The sequence below is a fragment of the Sinocyclocheilus rhinocerous genome, unplaced genomic scaffold, assembly GCF_001515625.1.
Source record: "Sinocyclocheilus rhinocerous isolate Xijiao unplaced genomic scaffold, SAMN03320098_v1.1 scaffold8748, whole genome shotgun sequence".
NCBI lineage: Eukaryota > Metazoa > Chordata > Actinopteri > Cypriniformes > Cyprinidae > Sinocyclocheilus > Sinocyclocheilus rhinocerous.
The window spans coordinates 7,360-14,361 of NW_015651581.1; the positions used below are offsets into that span (position 1 = coordinate 7,360).

Genomic DNA, 7,002 nt, shown 5'->3' on the forward strand with positions numbered 1-7,002 from the left:
TACTGAAGTACGCATGACACTAATGGTGTTTTCAGCGTCTACATAAACATGAACACCAGCAGAGCTGCTCTGAGAGAAAACAAACATTTCCGTGTTTCCCCTGCCATTATATTAGGGGGGCGGCCCGCCCCCCCAACGGCCCCCCGCCCCCCTTAAAGGTCAAGTTAATTTTATTTTCTCTATAGCGCCAGATCACAACAGAAGTCATTTAAAGTTCCCTTTCCTATAGAACAGGTCAATAACTTGTTCTTTTATTAAACAAACTAAATAGCCTTATTTCTGTCTCTACGTTACATAGAATACATTCTCTCTGTATCGCGCACAGCGGAGTTCAGCCCCGATGCACACACACACAAACGCACACACAAGTGAGCACACTCCCACTCGTATTTGTAAATATTAAGCCGCAAAAAGACTATTTAAATATGAATTCTGCATGTCTCTGTTATGAATGGTGCAGATGCGCGGTTTTGTTTACTACTTGTACTGAAGCGCGCGTGACGCTTACGGTGATATTAGCGTCTGCCGTCTCACTAATGAGGACATAAATACATGAACAACATCTCCAGAACTGCTCTGAGAGTCACTTCATGTCTGACCATTTCATTTGAGTAAAACTATCATCATCATATCATATACACACAGAAATGTAAAGGTATTCACGGCAACCCGTCAAAATAAGAAGTTCGGTTTACCTTGAAGTCATTGCAGCAGAAATAGCCAACATTACTATTGTTCAGTAGAATGTATGTAATAGGCTACTACTGAAATTATTAAAACCTTATTTTTAAGGGATAATCATACAATATTTCTTCAATGTTTTTAATTGTAATATTAAATCCCCTTTATTTTCCCCCCAAAAAAATTTGTTTAATTTTCATTAATTAAAAGATAAATGAATGTTTTATGCCTTAAAAATGTAAATACACAACACAGACAGAATTTCTGAGCAAAAAAATCATAAGGCTATTGTAAGAATAAATGAAACTTGTTTTATGCTTTCAAATGTTAAATTGTTCAAGTTTCATGATTTTAATTAGCTAGACATGCTTTTTGATTAATAAAATTTAATTTAACCATTAAAAAGGAGTCCAGAAAAGTTAAAACGAAAAAAAAAAAAAAAAACGGAAAACCTCTGATGTGCAGAACTTTGCCAAAAATAATTATTGTTGAGATTATTGAGACTATTATCATACCGTGAAAATCTCATACCGTTACAACCCTACATAGACAGTATTTTCAATTTAACCACTATCATAATGTTGGACAGCCCAATCAAAGCACACAACTGCAAAAAAAATGTAAAATTAAAAAAAAAATTTTTGCCGTCAATATTTCCGTGTTAGAAAACAAAATAACTTACATTGTTGTTTGGCTAAGGTGGTCAAATAGGGCTTGAGTTAATGCATTTTTGAATTTATTCTTAGTAGGAGACTTCAGCTGCGGGTCCTGCTTTTCAAGGGCACTCATTAGAAATGTAGGATACCGTACTTCAGTATTGGAGTGCAGAACCACTGGAGTGGTCTGTGATATTACATGTTCAGTGAGGTCACGGTGGCTAAAAACAACAAATAGTATAAAAAATATTATATTCATATCATAACATTAAGTGTTAAACTTAATGCACATCTCATAGAAAATTACTATAGAAATACTACCTTAACTAAATAAATCAGGACTAATACTCACGATTTCAGGTCTTCCAATGCAGACATAAATTGTATCTGTTCTTTGATTTTTGGGAAGAGACGTTCACTCATTCTTTCAGTCATTTTTAATAGCGTTGGACCATCTACTTCATTCTCTGTTAAAAATAAATAAATAAAAGAATTAAATAAAGTACAAGGTAGTTAGTGGAAGTTTTTTTTCCCCCAATGGACAGACGATACAGTACACTCAAAGCTGCAGACTTTGTGCTAGTAATAAGAGACTATTTTATGTGCCACGCTAAAAGAATAAACACATAACATAGGTTATCCTCACATTGGTTTGAAGGGACGATGGATTAGTGTGATGAAATGCTGGTCTGACAGGTGGTAGCAGTCCAGACTATGAAAATCCACCTCCTCTCCAGCTTTAAATATTACAGTATCCTCAGAGGGAATGACATGGTATGAATGGAGATGTGCATCAAATCCAACTGTGCTGAAGAGCTGGCCAACGATAAACCAACTGGTTCTAATGTTGAGGATTTGGATGATCTTTACAAACTGTGGTATGTCTTCATGCAAGAGATCAAGTATTACCATGTCTCCCAGTGAGTACTTTACAGTATTCAGCAAAATTTTCTTGCTGCTCCAGATATTTTCCTCTTGCAAGTTTTGAGTAGCACAGAAGCCTTTCTTGCAGTGGTTTATCAAGTTCACTGAAGTCCAAACGTGACACTGCCGCAGAACAATTGTCTTTCCCAGGAACTCTGTCTCCCTGCCAATCCCAGCACTGTCGAAGCTGGTTTCTCTTTGCTAGAGAGGAGCAGATGTTTTTGAAATTGCATTCAACATGAGACACCTTTTTAAAGTACAGGTGTTTTGCTTCAAATCGCATGCACCAATGTGCTCTGGGAGGACCAAAGTCTTCAATCAACCGCGGATAGTGAAGTAGAAAGTGGAGCTTTGGGGTAAAGGAGTCAGGAAAGAGACTTTTGAAAATGGTTAAAAATGAAGTTATTAGCTCAGCTAAAGGACTGATCCAATGTACACTTATTGTTGGTGCCAGTATTATTTCTGCAATGTGCCTTAGACAAAGAATGAGCTGCCAGTTCTTGTCGCTTTTGCTTATTCTGTTCCCAATGATTAAAGGGATTGTCCGAAGCAATGTCCACTTTTCCACAGCTTTTCCAATTATTTGTCCATCAGAAAGAAGTCTCTCAGATATTGGTCCTGGTTTATGAGACAAGTCGTTCTGTCCAAATGGAAAGTGTGCTAAAGCATTGCTAACCTCCTGCACACTCACAACTTTTTCGTTATGCAAGGCCCTTAAAACCAATTTCAAGACATGAGGAACAACTCCCTCCAAAAAATCGTGCATAACATCGGGAGGGAATGCATTGGTCACACTGAAGTTTGGCAAGTCACTAAAAGCACAAGGACCTGTTACTCCATACAAAGATTTTGTGGTAGGATCTTCTGCCACACACTGGAGATGATAGTTGTGAGTCTCTGTTGTCCGTAGGACACAATCTTCCTCTTTTGTTTTCAGAGAAAGATCTTTATAATGGCACAAGCAATACCTGCAGACCCTGTCCGCTACTGAATGAACAGCTAAAGCCTGCAAGAGCATGGGCTGAGAGATTATCAGCAGATACAGTTACAAGCGCACCTCGGACACAAAGCTCCTTTCCTTCCCACACCAGTTCTATACCATTACTTTCCAACTTCTTGAGATCAGAAATAAGTGGTTCCACAATCTTTTGTATGCCGTATTTTTTTCAAAATGTTGTACTTCACAAGTAACAGAAGATGAATGTGCTTCAAACTGGCTCTGTACTTAGGGTGAATGTTGCCTAGAGGGAAGTAAAATGCAGAGACTTTGTGGAGCAGTCTTCTAGATCCAATTGGATTCACAACCTCAAACTCGTCATTGTACAAATGAATTCTGAAAAAGTGGTCTTCACTATTCCAAATCGAGTTTCTGTAAATTGCACCGTCACTGTAGTCTGTTAGTGAATCAAGATGTGTTACCCTCCTTTCAAAAATATGCTCTAATGTTAACTGATCGCTGACAATTAATTTCAAAATGTCCAAGAGTGGAATATATTGGAAGGTTTCTTTTTTTTCCAAGCGAGTCAACACCAAGAACGTACTCAACCGGTTCGATCAAATTCAGTTTTTCAGCGCAATACCGATCAAGTTTATGAGTACTGCTAATAGCACTGAAGCAATGTTCAACAAAATCATCTTCACTCAAAAAGGAAAACAGTGGATTTCTGATGTCAATATTTAAATTATCAAGACATTTACAAAAGATGTCCTTATATTTTTGATGAAAAAAATTAAACAAGGCTTCAACTTCACTTATTACTTCTGTTAGCACACTTCTCTGTATCACATGCTTTTCTTGAAGATGTAGGGAAAACAAAGCCAAATGTCTTTGAAGAGTTTCAGTAAGTTTTTCCACAAACTGAGAAAGTGACACTCCACTGTTCTCTTCAGAGTCCACTGGATGCGCCTCTACAACAGGGTTCAAAGGAACTGGTGCCTCGTCAATCTCAGAATGGTTTCTAGGTGCCTCGTCAATCTCGGAATGGTTTCTGCCAGTGGATTTATGATTACGTCTTAAATGATTTTGTAAAGACTTCACTCTGGAGAATACACGAGGACAGCCATCCACTCCACATGTCACAGAAAATCCTTTTTCATTTTCGTGGTACAGCTGAAGATGCTTTAAAAGTTTGTCATGTGTTGCTCTTTTAACAGGACAATATGAGCACTGAAAAGCATATTCCATCCCATTTTACTGACCGATGAATGCTGGTTTCGCGTGTCCCAGTGACACTTCATCAAGCCACTGGCAAACCTCTGTGGTAGTCCAATGCTCAGTCATATCTGGGAAGTATATTAAAAATAATGTTGTTAGCTGCACATAATGCGCATTATTCGCTGAAAGCAAGCTGCAAAAAGGTGCAAATTTACTGCCATTCTAAACTTGACACATCTAGCTTGCTAGAATTTTTATTTTTTTTTATAATAATTTTACTGCTATTCTACCTTCAACAAACATTGTTCAACTTAAGACTATGCCCTGAAGATTGTTACTATCAAAAACCAATAAACAAAACATTCCCATCTAATTTTTAAATTAATTTCAAATAATTATGAAGTCATTTTAAAGGATTTCTAGAAAGCTCCCTTCAAAATCTGTAAAAAGCTCATTTCAGTTCATCATGATCTCACAAAGTTCCGTTATAATCAATGAACCTCTCTACGCTTCACAATGAATCACTTATTTATATTATGTCTGTGGGATCACAAACACAGACCTCTACAGGGAATTTATCTTTATCCCAATGCATGAGTATCACTGAGGAACCTTGCAGATTTATTTTTACAGACATCACTATAAAGGCCGTGGACAGTAATTGTTTCTCATGGGGACGTAAACTATTTTCAACATTTGCAGGGGTTAGGTCTGTGATTTCATTGCGGTCCAAATCCAAAATGTCAGGCCACCACCCACATAAAAATCCCCGACCGAATGGCCCTGTTTTTTGACAAATACCAAGGTTGTATAGTAATTTAATTGCTATCCAAATCTACATCTGAGTTTACAAGAATACATCGATTCAAAATTCACTGTTTAAATCCTTTTTGACCACTGATGAACACCGTACTGTAACTATTGCACTTTGCTGTAATTTGCATGCATATTTATAAGGCTACTGAAATGCAGGAAAGTGTACAAGAACAATATTACATAACTGCTCCACCACAGCAAGTGGGAGCTGTTAAGAACAAAGAGTAGAAAAGCTTGTAAACATTTGAAATTAGTCATTATTATGACAGCAACAGGTATGCAACAATTTTAAAACGTGTGTTCTATACAATTTTATACACAAATATATAACCCAAGCAGCTTTATATTTACTTTATATAAACAAGTTGCTATTCCTGCTAATCTCCACATTTGTAATGAAATTGATCCATCATTTTGAGAGATAAATGCAAGACAGAACACCATACTATAACAAAGAAGCTGATTGAGACGCACTCTGTGTTTTTCAACGGTTGTTTAGATTCACAGTGCTTATCCACTGCGAATAAATCGCCATCCGAATCCATGAGTTTTATCACTAAGGTGCCATGTAAATTAATTTTTACAGACGTCCTCATGAGAAACGATTACCAACGGAGTAAATTAGGGCTTAAGAAACAATTAACTTACTGTCCGAACAGAGATTAAGAAAGAGTTGCTGTCCGAATAGAGCTTTTGACCCATGTAACATGGAGTCAGAGATGTTATAAATGTGGTTTTCATTAAGTTTGATGGACAAAATGGTGGATAACTACCAGACTAGTCTAACGTTACCTCACTGGATTGAGGTTGATTTTACTATTTAACCACTCACGGCCACACAAACAGAGAACGAATAAACAATGTTTTATTTCAGTACATATATGCTATTTATAATGATTCCATGAATTCACTTACCGTTAGCCTTTTGGGGAGACTCTCAAAAATACCGGACACAGATCTTGTCAATGCCTCGAACTGCGGTGAATGGAGCGAAGAAACTGCTCTAAACCTCATTTTGGGCAGATAAGACCATTTAAAATGATATTATTTTTCACCAGTTAGAAACAACAATAAATAACCCTTTATATTTTGTTCTGGCTATTTAAAATAGTTCTATTTATGCACACTTACCGTCGATTTCGGTCACTCTCAGAGGAAACGCATCCTATCAGCGCGTGCGTACCGTTAACCTGAAGTGAAGGGAGCAGGAAGAAACGGCGCGAAGCTGCATTTGGCAAAAAAAGGACAATTTATTCATAAACAAGTTTCTTTCTTATGCAATGGTGGTGTGTAGCTCTTGAGAAAGTATTTTCACAGATGCTTCTGATTATATGTTTAGTGACAGTCAGAGGTTTGGTGTGTTTGTGCGTGTGGAGGAATGAGCGGCAGGCCGAGACCTGCTCGAAACCTCATTTGGGCAGATAAGACCATTTAAAATTATTATTTTTCACCAGTTAGAAAAAAACAACAATAAATAACCCTCGATATTTTGTTCTGGCTATTTAAAATAGTTCTATGCATGCACACTCACGTCGATTTCTGTCAGACTCTCAGCGAAAAGGCATCCTGTAAGCGCGGGCATAACCTGAAGTGAAGTGAGCAGGAAGAAACGGCGCGAAACTGCATTTGCCAAAAAAAAAGGATAATTTATTCATAAAGTTTGGAAAAGCCATCCTGTTATGTTATACTAATTAAAATGTTTTATTATTTCAAACACACCATTTTACTTCTTATCAGACTCTTCTAAAACCATACGGCACGAAAAAGACT

General features: G+C 37.2%; 1 long non-coding RNA gene across 2 annotated transcripts; it reads right to left on the reverse strand.

The window, feature by feature from the left end:
• Positions 1 to 1,399: 1,399 nt before the first annotated feature.
• Positions 1,400 to 6,458, reverse strand: LOC107713223 (uncharacterized). 2 transcript variants are annotated; one of them, XR_001636874.1, is made up of 5 exons: positions 6,364 to 6,458; positions 6,148 to 6,241; positions 4,461 to 4,544; positions 1,690 to 1,802; positions 1,400 to 1,558 (listed from the first exon to the last, which is right to left on the reverse strand). It is a non-coding gene; the product is annotated as an uncharacterized LOC107713223 (long non-coding RNA). The 2 variants fall into 2 exon arrangements; XR_001636873.1 differs by lacking the exon at positions 6,364 to 6,458 and having other exon boundaries at positions 6,148 to 6,329.
• Positions 6,459 to 7,002: the final 544 nt, after the last annotated feature.